The sequence below is a fragment of the Cariama cristata genome, unplaced genomic scaffold (genome assembly GCF_000690535.1).
Source record: "Cariama cristata isolate BGI_N322 unplaced genomic scaffold, ASM69053v1 scaffold941, whole genome shotgun sequence".
Taxonomy (NCBI): Eukaryota; Metazoa; Chordata; class Aves; order Cariamiformes; family Cariamidae; genus Cariama; species Cariama cristata.
The window spans coordinates 8,661-25,121 of record NW_009600772.1 but is presented as its reverse complement, the minus strand read 5'-3'; positions in this window follow the sequence as shown (position 1 = coordinate 25,121).

Genomic DNA, 16,461 nt, shown 5'->3' with positions numbered 1-16,461 from the left:
TGTGGACCTTTTGTAGTGGTGATCTGTATGTAAGTTAGTAAGCCGAGTTTGTGGTTTCTGCATTGGAGGGTGAATGCTAATTTTATTCAGGATTGTAAGTGGCATTATTTGGAAATTGCAGATGTTCTGTGGGAAGAGAGACCATTATAGCTTTTCCAGATTCTTTCTGGATTCTGTGCTCTGTGAAAGGAGGATCTGACTCTACCTACCAAAACTTGACTGCAGTCTTGTGTAGCTCAGGCAGCAACATAGAAGTCGTTCTAAGCACATTCCCTCGATCTGATAATCACTCTATATCTATGTCCTAGTTTGATGATGGATTTATAATGAATGTCTTTACCCTCAGCCTAGCCCAGCCATCTGCTTTGTGAAGCAAGCTGGCACTTCAAAGCCATTTTTTGCTTCAAGGTGTCTTCTTGTAGTCTTACAGAACAAATAGTGAGTTGTCATCTCCCACCAGGATAAAGCAAGATTGTAACCTAGCTCAGTGTGAATGCCCAGTAGGAAAGACAAGTGCAGAGAGCACCACAGTCAAATACAATAATAACCTTTGCACTGAGGAAAATAAAGGCTTGTCAGAGCAAGCAGTATAGACATACATGTGTCCTCAGCAGGGGCTGTAAAGGGGGCTGGAGTAGTGATTACGTTAGCCAGGCTTCTGAGGGGTCATTTGTAGAATCTTCTTGGTGGTACAGTTTTGTAGAGACAGGCAGACATTATTCAGTCAGCCTTCTTAAAATGTAGAAGGCAGAGAAATCAGATAGATGTTTCCTATTTTGTTGCATCCCTCTTACTGCAGACTTCAGAGCTATGTATTACTGAACATAGGCACCAAACTTTTAGCATTATTAATTCTCAGCTGAATTGTAGAGAGATGACACACTAATCTCGTGAGGGATGCATGAGGTATGGGAATGTTCAACTTCTATAGCGTATGAAGGGAGGGATTTTCTTGCACATAGGATTGATGATCTGATTAAAACAAAAATAAGAGAGAATTACTTTATCTGGACTAAGCTGTTGGAGAAGTATTTCTGCCATGCTGGCTTACTTTATTACTTAGCCAAATGTTATATCAAATTATAGGAATTTTAGACTAATTGCTTGGTTTTGGTTTGGTTGTAGATGATCTTTGATTTAATAGATAGACATGGAAAAGATTTTAAGATATGGGGTTGTTACTGCTGCCTCATTTTCATCACTGCAGCGTCACTGCATGCAGTTCATATGCAGTACACATGTGAGGTAGCACACTTTGGCATAGTGTTGCATATAGTACTTTACGTACCCCTTTCACTATATTACATGCACAGAAACTGAGGCTTAGCACAGTTTCTCTGTAAAACCCATGGTCACACAGGGAATTGGTTCCAAAGCTGGGTTTCAACAGAAAATAATAGATTTCAAAGCATATGGCTACGAAATAGAAGACTCCCCACTGACCCCCTACTGTATAGGCTTTTATTAAGCAAAATGCCTTTGGATTCTTCCAAGGACATATGGTCCATGTATTTATTTAAGGAAAGCTTGCCATTCAGTTAGTTGCCCGTTTGCCCATCCTGAAGTCCATCTGTTCTGTTTTTAGATGCAGGAATTGAATTTCACTGTAAGCAAGATACTCTACTCCTGCAAGCCTCCATCACATACCCCTTTTGCAGCAAGGTGAAGACCCTGGCCCACATCTACAGGCCACAGGGGAAACCTGGTGCTTATTCTACCTCTCCAAGCCTTCCTGTGCAGTTCCTGATGAACTTCTCTCCTTGCTTGTTTCATATCTATATCACCATAGATTCCTGAGATTTTGTTCTTAAACTTTTATGGCAACCGTCCATTTTTCTATTTAACAGGATGGCTCAGAAAGGGGAAGTATCAATGAGGGCACTCACTTCATTAATGGAAATAATTTTTGTGTTATAAAACGGCTCTCCACCTGCCTACTGTTTGCATAAATGAACTTTTGTCAAGTCTCAAGGATTTCGGTCTGTCTTCTATTGCAGCGCTAGAAAATTAGGGATGTCCAATCTTAAATGGAAAAGGGTAAGAAGCTTTGTCTCAAAGTGATGTGTAATTCTTGTCTTTTTCCGTGTTCTTTACTAGATGATCCCCCCTGCTGCCACCTTCAGATGAAGTGATTTAAAATGGATGGGATATTAAAGCTTTAAGATAGGGTTTTAAAATAAATGAAAAGCTATCAGGACTGTAATGGTAACAGCTGTTATGTCCGCCAGCTGGGCAGTAGACTTAATCACTCAGTCAAATCCCACTTCCCACAGTGCTGCACTTGTTTTCTCTACCTTCTGCCCAAAACCACAGTATAGATTCAACAGAGGGATGCTTTCCTGTGGTCCATAGCTGGCTGTGCTGGAGGTATGGAGAAACCTCTTTCTCTGAATTGTCAGCACAGTATGCACTGTGCAGTTGAGTTTGCCTTACCTGAAACGTGCTTTCTAAAGTCCCGAAATCAGGAAGGAACAAGAGCTCAGACTTAAACCTATATACGTACTTTTGTTTCCCTACATGCAAGATACAGGTAGGAATGTGCCATTCAGTGCATTGCTATATACTTTACAGCTGCAAGGCAGAGCATTTTGGAGTCTGTTTTTACAGATGTTGGAATAGTAGCTGTGAAGGTGGAAGTCCTGTCTTCTGAGCCTGCTGCTTGTAGTTTCTGTTTTTCAGAAAGAAGGAACTTCTGTATTCAGTATGGAATTGAACATTAACTCTGTCAAATTTATTTCATGAATACTGTGGCTTTGAAGAAAAAACTTGTCACTGCTGACTTTAGGCTAGCACTATCATTCCAAGTGGTTCCAGGTACCAGCCAGTTCACCTGTCAAAACTCACTGGTGAAACAAATTATTTCCAACTGAGTCATCTCGGAAATCAACTTGTGGTTTCAAAATGCCAGATTGCTCTTCAACTTTGACCTAAGCTTTATATAAAAGTTTTGCAAAAGAGTTCAATATGATTTCCTTTGAGATGAAACTGAATTTTTTGGTTGACAAAAATTAAATTTCTAGTTGTATCTTGCTTGGTTAAAAGAGCCATTAGAAGAAACTTGTTTTCAGTGAAACTGAAAACACCATTTCTCTGATTTGTGCATCAATTACCAAATCAAGAAATTGATTATTTATTCAGGTCTAGGTTCTCACTCCCAGCAGTCCAGCTAACTTAGTGAGCAGCCATGGACAAGGCAGTTAACCTTTCTATTGTGTGTTTAACCATCTGTAAAATGGATATGATACTACTTACCTGCCTGACGCAGCTGTACAGAGGCTTAATTTTTAATCAAGCTCTGTTAAAACACTTTGAGCTCGCTGTATAAAAGATGCATGGAGAGCCAAAATAGTTGTATTATGATATTATTGCTTTTATAAGATTTACATTTCCAAGAGTAATATATGATGAACTATATCAACGTTCTAGAAATAACATCATAAAGGAAAGTAAGTATCAAGAAGCATAAGAGATGTACTGGGATGAAGTACAGACTTTCTGACAGTCTAGGGTTCCTTCGTCCCTATTAATTATACATGTGGAGCAACTTGTTAATGCATTTCTAAAGACATGTTGACACAAGCTCAGACCTCTATCCTGGCAGGCAGTCTTTTGAATTAATTTAACCCCAGGATCAGAAGGGATTGGACGACATAGTTGAAGGCATTTCTATAACAACCAAAGTAGACTACTATCAACAAAACAGATTTCCTGGGTCTGAGAGAGAGAACAGGAAGTAATGGTACACCTTCATGGGGAGCTTGTTATGAATAATTTCTGCAGAAGGCCCTGGCATTACATTTCAGGCTGATTGTCCATGGAATATGACCAGGTATCATTCTCTATGTTCTTTCTGTACCCCCTATGCCCTCCAATGGTTTCAAAAATAGTTATAAAAATACTTAGTTTTACTAATAAAGTACTCGAGTCATTCAGGAGTTATGTTTATGGTAAAATATAATTACTTATATTTAACAGCCAACAGAAATAGAAACCAAAGATTAATTATATTTGAACAGATTGCCTAATATATGTTACAGTATTCAAATCTTACCTAATATTTTTAAGCAAATTTGACACTGTGTGCTTTGCAGGCACAGAAACCACACAAAATTACTGTAATTACTGCTCATTTCCACAGTAGTGGAGGTGCAATGTTTGAAGCGCAGTTCCGCTATGCGAAGTGACTGCATACGTAGTTTTGTGAGGTTTCCTTCTTTATGCCGTCTCAGAACCTCAAACCACACGTGCATTCTTCACAAAAGAATGGAGAACAGTAGAGCCTGAAACTTCCATGGACCAAATTGTGGCAATATCTTGAGTCTATAGGTAAATAAGGTCATAAAGAACACACATCTCAATGTGATACAAAGCTAATACAGGAGATGCAATCACTAGCTCACAAGATTTTTATTGTCTCTTTTTCAGAGTCACTTAGAAAATTAGACTTTCCAGATAAAATACTGGAGTGGTCTAAATTAAACAAAAAGCATTAGTGGAAGAGACATCCACACTGAGTGTCAGATCTATGACATTAGAAATACATTAGTTTGATTATTTTACATTGCTGATTCATTCACAGGGAGTCCCCCCAAAGCATCTAAATATCACTGTGGGTGTCTCAGACAATTTATTAAATGAATTCTTAAAACAACCAAATTACTTAAGCAAACACTTTCTGAAGTAACTGCTGATTCTGAGTGTGCAACTTGAGAAATCCCGAGAGGCTTGACCTTAAAGTGCTGAGCACCTGTTGTCTGGAAAATGCTGAAAATTGGAGGTATCCAAACAATTTCAGTATGTTTGAAGATCCTAAATCTGGAGTTTAGCATTACCTCTTTACCTGAAGACCAGATCTCTTGTATACTTTTTCTCCTGTGGAGAAAAAAGTTTAAAAATGTAACCTGAGACACATCATAGCCATTACCAACATTATGGCTTTGGATTGTGTTGGTTTAGTGAGTTCTTCTTCCTCTTCCTTTTCTTTCCCATGCTGTTCAGAAATATCCTGAACAGCTATGAAGGTTAAAGCTTTATGCACCAAGATATATCCTCTTCAGGCACAATATATTTCATCCATAGCCCGAACAATCCTGCAGTATTAAGCCTGTAGTTTATGCTTGTTGCTAGAATTTATGGAATTGACTAGAATAATTTTTTTTTCTCTATTTACTCAGTAAAAATTGGATAATCTTTAAGAGCAATCAGATCAGCCAGTGACACTTGTCACTGCAAAAATCCACTCAAGTTTCTATCGTTCAAGTTGGTTTGGTCAATGTAAGCTACATGATGGTTCTTTTTTCCCTGATTTGTTGACACAACTTTGGAAATGACTGAAGAGTTTACTGGGTGTGTGACTTCATAGGAGAATGAGTTTGGAGAAGAGCACTGTTCAGCTGTGTCGGTGCAGGTGAGAACCTTTTTAAAGGATGTTACCTATTGCTTCTTTAAATAAAGTTCTGTTTGTGAATTCCAAATCTCTAAGGTGTTTTACAGGAAAAGCTTAGGAAACTACTCACAAAAACATTTGCAAAAAAGCAGAAAAGGAAAAGGATAGAAATATATTTTTAAAACCTGAACAACTAGTCAAGGTGTGCTAACGGCCTGTGGGCATTGGGAATAATGTCTTTCTAGTGGTGTTGGAAATTAGTAGATGCCACACTCCACAATGAGAGACAACAGGAACAGATTTATCAGAGATTTCAGGTGGACTTGGAAATAAATGCAACTTTATTACCCAGTCAATATTACTGATGTTTAAACAGGTGCCTGCACCATATACAGTAGCTCTGCAGCTTCCTCCTTCAGATGGAGGGTGTACTTGACTTTCAAGAGTTAATGTTCTCTTACTCCCCCCCCCCCTTCTCTCTCTACTATGGGCTCAGAGCACTGGCTTTCATTTGAAGGGCACAGCATACTGAGTGATGTTCACATGATACCAATGACAGCAGCATGATAAGCCTATTTCTGACAGTGTGGCAAATTACTATTATGAAATCCCAGTACATTTGATTGCAGAGTGACTTTCAGAAGGGATCACACATAGCAAGGTTATGAAGGGCTCAGTGTCTACTGCAGTAATGCTGACTTACTGGAAAAGAATATCAAGAGGTCTTTAAATAAAAAAGCTTGGGAGATTCCCAATTCATAAAACATTTGACTGAGTATATCCAGCCAAGCATTATGTTTCTCTAAAATGAAAGGAGGTAAAATTATCAGCAAAAATTCTTAGGCTTTGTGGTTTTTTTTTCCCTTTTGGTGACTCAGTGAAATATTTGCTAGAGATTCACTCAAAAGGGATCATCAACTTGAGGCTGTCCTTCCCCACTGACGTTGTTCACTTTAGGAGGTTATGGGTGTTCTGTCTCTTCAGAACTGCCTCCCCGTTCCAGTCAAAGGTCAGGATCTCCTAACAATGCCCAAGTTAAAAGGAGAACAAGATTCAAATAAAAAAATGTGACAAAAGCAGAACTGGGAGGAGAAATAGTGAATTTATGGGCTAAGAAAACATGGAAGCTGCCAGTAAAAGCAGCACATCCACAAAATAGCAGTAACCCACCTGCTGAATTATTGTCAGCATCCAAGGGTGTGTTACAACATGGAGATAAATTGTCCCTGCCCCAACCACCTTCCTTTAAACTTATTTGTGGAGTAACACAGTCAGCAAAATAAAAAGCTGGCATGAAATGGCTCAGGTTTACCAGTAGGCAGAAAGGTATTTTCATGGTGAAATAACTTTTATTCAATTATCTAATAAATAAATATGATCATTACTTTGTTTTTTCTAAAGTTTGTTGATAAAGTTTTTTGTTATGATAACCCAGGTAAATCTCTAATTGGTTTTCTTGCTTTTATTAATTACAATACCAGCAAGCTGTGATTGCTTTATTCAGAAGCAATGCTCTGACTGCTTATCTTAATTACAGCCTGGGTATTCTCTTTCACATAGAAGTAGGAGTACTGGGAAGCCTTAGCATTCCTGTTAAATTTCAGTTCAAGCACATTCTGCCCCCCCCAAATATGGAAATCTTGATCTCTGCTACATTTTTAGCAGTGTTTTGGAGCACTTCTTTATGCTGTATTATACCTAAGGTGATAAGGTCTAACTTGTTTTATGCAAGTTTGTAATAAATACGTGCTCTAGATTTAGGAATTTTAACAATTTCTCTGCACTTCATTCAGTGAAGCAGCTACTTCATTAACCTTGTGTGCCTTTGCTGGGGCAAACATATTTGCCCTGGCAGGTAAAATTAGATGTGTGGCAAATTCCTATCTCTCTCTTTCTCTTCCTCCCTCCCTCTCCCCTAATTGAGGAACTACTTAAATGTTGGCTGAAATACACCTGATCGCTGTAAATATGGATGCAAAATATAAAAGCCCCTGAAGTTTAGGTAGAACCCCCTAGGTTTGTATGAGGTTTTTCGAACAGCAAAAGGGTAAAATTTGTCTCCAAAGCCCCCAAACACCTGTAATTTCCACTTCTTACCACATTTTTAAGCTATGGCAAAACACATCAGTCAATAGATCAGTATACAAAAGACGATGATTCCCTTTTCCAATTATCTCCATTTTCTTGGCCAAGTAGAGAATTCACATGATATTTATTTTGGGATACACACACAATACAATCTTGTTTGTCTGTTGGCTGGACTGTGACTATTCCAGTCTGCTTTGATTCCTTTCCCAGCTGAATTAAGGAATTGATCTCTTGGTTTAGCAAGTGCAGACTTGCAGGTTTTTTTGTATTCTGCCCCTATTGCGATATGAATATATTTAGCTGATGATGGAATGTGGCTTCCATATGTAGGTGGCCACAGTCTGTCATAGGTTTAAGCTGGCTGACCAAATGTCTAAGGTTAGATGTGTAGCATCAACAGCTGTCTTTTTTTAAAGGTTATTTTTTAAAGCCACGTGTTCTTGGAATTTGTTTCCTGGGTGGCATGTTGTACCGTGGAGAGGCCGAGTGTTTAAATAACCTCTCCAAACATGTGTTTTGCACTTCGCTGTAAGGCCTGATGGCAATTGTCTGAAATCAAACTCCTGATGGCAAAAGCTTTGGAGCAAGTGAATGAATAGTTATCTATGTGTCAAAGTGGAAGAAATTACAAATTTGGGATCTTTTTGCATGTCTAACAGATATTTGGATAAATGGGACTTTTACCTCTGACTTCGGTGGGGCCAGAACGTCACCTAAAAGTTTTTGGAGAAGAGAAATGCTGATGCTGAAGTTGGTAATGCTATATGGCTGTATACAGGCTGGGAAGATGAGTGCTATTACTATTTGCAGTGATCAAAGACATGCCACTACTGACTGCAGTGTTATCTAGCTTAGGTACAAAGAAATTGCCAAATCACAGCTGCGCAGCATGTGACACAAGCTGCAAAACCCACCAAAAAGTTGAGCTCCATGCGCTATAGCTAGACTGCCACAAGTACGGAGGTTTGCTACTTAAAAGCTGCTGTGTTCCTAATACTGAACTCACATCAGTAACTTGTTTGTAGACTCACTCATATCTACAGCAATGCCAGCGTGTGCTTTCTTGGATAATTACAGACAGATGAATTGCAGTTGGTATCTTTTGATAAAACATCTTGTGATCATTTATGGGAAGTCTGAACATTTTGGGAAAAGAAGAGGGTGCAGGGGGTATCTGGCTTTCACAATGTGACCCTTCATTTGAAACGAAAGAAAAAGCATTTGGTGATGCTACGCAGCTGTCTGCCACCATAATCTAATAATGACAGTTTTGGTTTCAAGGTTGAGACTGGCTAATTGAACAGTGTGTGATTTAATCTATAAAGAAAAAAGGGAGGGGAGTGGGAAGAATGTCCCCCAAAACTTTGAAGTGCAAGTGGATACAAGAAAAGGGGGATTTCTTGTGAATCATCATGGTCTGGAAATAGAATTATTTGTAATCCCAAGAGTTGCAGTTCTAAGAATTAAGTATTAACAGCCTGACCATAAATCTTTTACAGACAGTTGGAAATCTTTCCACTGTTTTCAATTTACTTTGGACCATATTGTATGTCATGCATCTCGTGCTGTAGAATTCCTAATTTCCCTCTGGAAATATAGTCTGGGTCCCTGCTGTGTTTATATATATATTACGATGCCATTTCCAGCAGAGTTTAAGGACCTACGATGATAAATGCTAGTTTCACAGCAAATTTTTGCTTAGGTATTTCAACTTAGTCATACAGTGGCTGATATTACAGTAAATCTGTATGTCAATATTTATTTTATATAGGCAATTTGTTGTACTCCTGACATAGGAGTTCCATCACATACGTGAAAATTACAAAATAATTACTGTTGTAGAATTCTAAAGGGAAGAAAATAATTGGCAATAGTGGGTCTCCTTAAAATAAGCCTTAAAAACGTCTGGAAGTCTGCTATGACTCAATATGTTTTAAGGAAAGAAAAATGTTATTTTAACTATGAAGCTGTCAAACTCTACCTTTTTGATTCCACAGCAGTAATCTCTGTAAAAGACACGATTTAAGAGCTGCTATTTCTCACTGTCTGAAGCTAAATACACTTTTTTTAGTCTAACAAATCTGAATAAAATTAGAGCACTCTGAATAAATTCATCCTGCCTCTGCGCCTGCTGTCTTAGCTTGAGGCAGAAACAGATGACTGTGATCTCTGAGATTGTCAAGCCAGCACCATAAGCCAAAGCTACATTCACCTTAAAAAAAGCATGAAATTTATTCCAGCTTGGTAGCAAGCTGGTCCATTATTTCAGGGATTTAGTGCCAGCGTTCAGTTTTTTAAAAGGCCATCTGAACCCTCACAGGCTTTTTTGACATTTTCCCATTAACAGGGTTGGTATTTGGGGGCTTGAGAGTGCTTTGTTTGTGTTCACATTTAAACTTTTAACACCTCAGATTTGTCACCAGTTCACTGGAGGATGCTACTTTGATTTTCCTCATTAGCAGCTCTGAAAACGGGAAAAAAAATTAGCACATTTCTCATTTTAATATTAATTAGAACATATTTTTCCCTGTAGCTGTTTGCTGATTATGAAATTTCAGTGCTGCTGACTGAGGTGGCTTTGCAAATAGTCCCTATAAATAGAAAATAAGAAGCTGTTTCTGTGAAATGACCAGCTAGAGAAAAGACTCGTTAATCAGGGAAACAGGTACAGACCAACAACCCTGCCTAACACTGATCGTGTAAACACAGGCTGACAATGCTGGCTGAGCAATCAAGCAGCACAGTTTGGTCTATGCTAACATTTTGTGGGGGGAAAATTTAGTCAGGTGTTTAAAATATGGAAATAAGGATCAAAACGCCTGTGTTGTTTCTCCAGCTCTCCTGCTGACTAGCTGCAGGCAAATCACCTTGCCTCCTTGTAATTCAATCACTGACAAAGGGCCGATTTCCTCCTCAAAACTGTGGGAGCAACATTTCTTGGATATAGCAACGTCTTCAAAAATTACGTCACGGAGCGTGAAAGGTGGAAGCGGCCGCTGTGTAAGTCACGCAAATTTGTGTGACAATGCAAATTGTTCCTGTTAAAACACTGCAGGTCATTTGGGGCTGGCTCGCATCAATGGTTTCTTTCTTCCACGTCCCCTGTAGTGAGCGCATTGACTGTGTCCGGAAAAAACCCAACAAGCTCTTCATGAAGGAGAGCAAGACCTCTTGCTGCCTTCTCTGTCAGCCGTGTACCATTTAACAACTACCTGAGCTAAGGCCTGCTTTTTGCGTTGATCGCATAAAATCAAGCGCAGTTTACCTTCGACCCTGCTTTGACCTTGTTTAGTAGAAATAAAGAATAGCAACGACAGCACCTTTCATCTCCAGGGATTTGAAAGCATTTGGAAAAGCTGCACCCCCTGAGCGGAGATGGGGCACTGTTCTAAGGAACGTGTAGGACTTCCTCCGCCCTAAGAAAGAGGGGGTACTCATTTCCCTCACATGGAAGAGGGGCTCTAGGCCACTTGGGGACTGTGGCAGGTCTCCCCCGTGGCCGCAGGTGGCCGGGCTGTCACAGAGCAGAGGCCAGGAGCCAGCTCCTCATGACCACTGGTAGATGCCGGGGAACTCCAGGCCCCACGGCGGTGTCTTCGGGGAGCGCTAAAGCCGAGCAAACTCTGCCACCTTCACCTACACCCCTACACCCCTACAGTGCCCTTCTTCATTCCGGAGTGGACCGAGCCTTGGTCGGCTCTAACCTGGCTGAGGCTTTACCGAGATTCTGTTTACCAGTGGGATTGCTGTATTTGAGCCTGAAACGCTTGAGAGGCTAGAGAAAGTGATTTGCTTTCAGTAGCTGTAAGTAACAGCAGTAATGAAAAGTGTCTGTGCAGTACGTAGTGAGATACATGGTGAAGAATGCCCACCCCTGTTTTACAAAAACAAACACTTGGATTGTGCTAAGCGTATATTTTAAAGTAAAGTTACTGATAACACAAAATGTCAGGAATCTTGAGGGAGGGTGGGCTGTCCAGTGAGAGCACTGACATCTCTAAAGGTCCTTACAAAGCTCAAGCATTTGAGGGAACAGAAGAAAAATGCAGGCTTGTCTGTGCAAACCAGTGGATTTTTATAGCATTCCTCTAGATATCTCCAAGTGAAGAGTTTAAATTAGAAAGCTGGCTCTGTGGGCAGTTATCAACAACCAGCATGTGCAAAGCTGTAGCTGCCATATCACTGTAGGCATTCAAAATTGCTTTATTTTTAATTTTAAAAATCCAAGATTTTCCCTTCATTGGCTGCTAGGCTGAGGCACACAAGAAGCTTAGGCAATGGCTAGCCTCTAAGCCTCTTCTCCATAAGCACTTTTCTGTCTGGTACGAGTGTTCCCTACCTTGAGGTGAACTAGGGCGGACAAGGCTATGAGCTTCCCTGCCAGCCGAAGCTGCTAAAGCGCTGATATAAAGGGTGTCAGGGTTGCCACGACAGAATGGAGTTGTTTGAAACTTAAGGGAGACTTTGGTGGCATTCCTCAGGGATCCTTACCTACCTCTCAGGCCAACTGCTGTCAAGGACAAGGGCTACCATCAGGTCAATGTGCTCTTTATATATAGTGCTAACTAAATTTAGTGTTAAATCTGCTGTGAAAATTTACAGCTTGTAATATTTACCTGACAGGCATCCACAGTCTCTTGTCCAAATATACAGTTCCTTAAATTAGACACCAAATGTGTCATGAGGAAGCAGCCTAAATTACATATTTACAGCACTGAAGCGGGTAAGTACATATTTATGCAGCCGATCCTGAGTTCTTATTTTTTAAAAATGGACTGGCTTGTTCAATGTATTTTTTAAAATCCTGACAGAGTATTTAAACAGTCCTAGGTTTGGAAGCTCTCTGGGCCAGAGGCTCTTTGTATTGTCTGTTTACAACTGAGCACTGCACAATGAGGCTGGCATCCTTAGGGGTTGTTGCAATTGAAAGAATAAAAGTATGTGACAATAAAGAGCAACTCCTTATAAAATGACTGTGCCTAGAGATTTTTTCCTTCTTAGCAAATGTTATTGCCTCAAAACAACTAGTATATTATTTATATAACAATTTCCTTATGGGTCATTGTTGAATAGAACTCAGGTCCTTCCGTACCCAGAGCTAATGCCCCCGCTACTGCCACTACAAAATTATTTCCTCCTCTATACCAACAAGCTTAGGAGCTACCTCACGGTTACATATAGTTCTGCAATATCTCAGGTGTACTCCCTTGTGGAGTAATTCCCACAAACGGCCTTTTGAACTCGTGTAAATTTTAAATCATAAAAGAAGACGACCTAAAAAATAACCAAGGGAATGTCTTCATTAGAGACAGCTCGTAGAACAAATCACGTTCGTGACACGCTGCTGCACTTCAGTTGCTTATCGCTGCTCTTGAAGGCAAGTGGCTCCTTTGAAATGTGAATGTGGAGTATCGATTAAGAGGTTTCTGCAAGGAATGTGTCTCATTTTGGGAAGTTTATGCACTCTTCCTTTGGGTGAGTAAGCAGGGCCTAACCCTGCTTAATGGTTAACGTAGTCGTATTGAAACCAGTGGGACTATGCCCCTACGTGGTCCTTTATGCCCCTTTTAAGGGCTGCGTGAATCAGTGCTTTGTTTTAGGTATTTGCTTGCTTTGATGAAAATCTTGATGGGAACTGTAGTTCCTGCTGCTCTGTAATTGTATTTCTATAAGGAGAGCCATGCTGTCTAGAAAAGAAGGACCCAATATGAATTCTTTTTAAAAACTAGTGAATTAATTTTTTTCCTGAAGTGTTACAACCCCATATGACAGTAAGATTATCATCATAGGTGTATTGCAAATTAAATGTTTAGACTGCTTAGACTTACAGGGAAAAAAAAGAGTATCAATGGCATGGTTTTAAGATGGTGCCTTTTAAGGGCTGATCGGTTCAGCTCAGTTCAACAAACAGTACAAAGATTTTAAAAAGAAGGCTACTTGCTGATGGCAATTTGACGTTTTCATCACCAATACGAAAAACATGGGTTTAAATATACAACAGGCTTTGCCAGATATGTGTGCCTTGTGTAACTGCCATCAAAGAAAGCTTTTTTATATTCTTACGGGAGCAGGGTAAGTCTGAATCCCAGTCCCAGGAGCTATACATGCTTAAAGGTACTGTACAAAGAAATCAGTGCGATGGAATGTACAGATTTGGAGGACAGGACTTGGCAGCCATTGTGTCCCCATTAAGTAGTGCTTAAATTTAGACCAGTGAAGCTGGTTTACCAGTTAACTGACTTGGATAGCTCTTTTTAAGCTCCTTCCAAGGAATATTTATAACTTCCTGAAAGAGGCCTCCTGACCACGCGAACAACCTCTTGTCAACAGCTTGTTTCTCTTCTCCCTGCCATTTAGTCTCTGTGACCACCCTCACTTCACAGCTGGCATCCACAGTCCCCAGTTGTTGCAGAACTTGCCAGCCAGAATCAGTGTTCCTTGTCTGAGTCCCAACCCTGACTGAGATTCTCAGTCCAAAGAATCTATCTTGTTTATGCAGCTCATCTAGACTGACATCAGTCTCCTTCAAGGCAAGAAATATGCGTGCTTTGAGAGATGTGCATCAATTCTAACTACCAATTTGTCTCTTTAATGTCACAGAAGTTCAAATATGAGGCTGATTTCATGCATTCAAGACTGTCTAGAACATTTTCATAACAGAGAGTTGTATCAAAACATCTATTTGCTTTATGAAAAATTGAAGAGACCGGTGCACTCTTGCTTTCCAGTCTGAAGTGACCACAAGGCCCTGAGACTAATAAAAAAGTTTCTCAAAAAAAGCTTGGATAAATCTGACACATCAGCAAACTGTAGTCCTTTGCATATTATAATGATTCCCAGGAGTCCCAAAGTGCTTGTTGTACATTAATGGATTATGCCTTACAACATCAGAGGGTACCAGAATAAGCATTACCTATTTACTTGTCCGATAGAAATGTACTTAAGTTCTGAACGGGATCCATATTTTAGAGGTCTCAAAGTTCAAGAGTTTTTATCACCAGGTCTATATTTCAAGTTGATCTCTTTTCTTTATAAGGTTGCACTATTTTCATTGTTAATATCCCCTCTTCCTGAAAAGTATACATCTTCATACTGTAACTCAGCATTTCTGTTGTGCATTTTCATTAGTTGGCTGGATTTTCTATTTACTAGTAAATGGATTTCTGAGTTACTGCAATTAATGATGAAATTTCAGATTTTCTCACCTCTTTTCCTTGCCAGCTGTGAACATTTTAATTGTTTCAGTTTTTGCCTGTTCTTGAAGCACAGGCAAAATGACCTCTGTTTTGGTGGTTTTATCTTGAATAGAAGCCCTTATAATTTCTGAAGATCTGAGGGAGTTGGGAATTGTATTTGTGTTAGACACAACAGGAGTATTTATTATTGAAGGAAGCTCTAGCACAGCAATATTGTAACTGATTAAACAGCATTGTTTGTCTCAGCAACAATTAGCATCTATAAACTGTGTAGGCATCCTTCATTTTTATCTGCCATTCCTACCTCAACACACTTCTGCCAAATGTGGTATAGTGCTTGGAAAAAATTGTGTATATGCTTGCCTCTGCCTATTGGCAATAAAACAGATGTACAGGGTCAGAACCTAGGATTATGACCTAATCAAAATGGTCAGCAAGAAAATACGAATGAGGTATTCTTGGTGTAGCCGTGTGTCTGCAGCATTGCTGTCGGCAATGGCCCGACCTTACAGTTTTGCGGGGTTCTGCCTGGAATAATCTAAGTCAACTTCATTTTGTAGGAAAAAAAGGGGGAAAAAAGCTTGATTATCAGTGCTATTCTGTCTGAAATTTTGTCTTGTAGAATACTTGAGCAATGTGTTTGAGATAGATACATTCATTCAGTTTTTGTTATTGGCTGGTTGGTGTTTGATTCCACCTTCACCGAGCTCAGGTCAAGAGATGGAGAAGCCTGGACTCTTTCTGTCATGGCTTCAGCTTGAGGCTTGAGTCACCAAAAAGCTAGCTAAATATCTATGATGCATATTTAGTATTGCTGAAGTGAAAACAGCTAATCAGTTAAACCGTTCAAAGCAGATATTTTGCTACTGGGTATTATTAATCACAACTGACATGTCTTGTAGAGTTGTGCATTTTTCTGTTTAAGAAGCTCTCTACCAAAATGCATTTCATCCAGTTATAGCTAGCACGCTTTGTTTGGTTCCTTTGGGTGTCGTAATCGTATATTTTACTTGTAAATGGCTCAATAGTTGAACAGATTAGACCTGTGCTTGGGGAGCCCTGCCCAGTCAGTTTACAGGTACGGAGTTAACATTTTCAGACAAATTTCATAGGTGGTACGTGCGCATCTCACTAATTCTCTGTCATTATATCCATATATGAGCTTTGGCTTTAGGAGCACAGTAGATACTAACCATAGTTTCATTTACTATAAATATTTAATAATTATGAATGATTGATGACCTGATTTTTAAGCAAACTGACAGAGTTGTGTGAGATAAAGTCTAACTTTGTATAATTGTCTAAGCTGCATTCTAAATATTATATGGGCTTTGTTGTGCTATTAAGATGCATGCCTGATCAATATTTTCATTAAAAATATTAGCACATGGGTAAAAAACAGAAAAATACACTTTTTATAGTCATATTGGCAATAAAATTAATCTGAATGGACTTCCTTGTGGATACAAGAATTTCTGTATTTGCCAATTTGCATTCCATTGTAAGGCATGCCTTCTTTATGTATTACTTTAAAGATGTTTTTTCAGGAGAATGAATTTTTTATAACACAGCACTAATAGCCGGCTGTGTTTCAGTGACTACTTTCACCTATTTTGCTTTCAATTTTTTCTAATTGCCGTTGATCTCCCTGGGGCTTTGAAGCCAAAAAAAACCTCATCTAATGCTTATCTAATTATCAGGGCTCTTGCGTCTATAAAAAAATCTCATTAATAATGCTGCATTCTGATTCATGCAACCAGCTGCGGGTCTGCGTACCTCTCCCGCAGATGT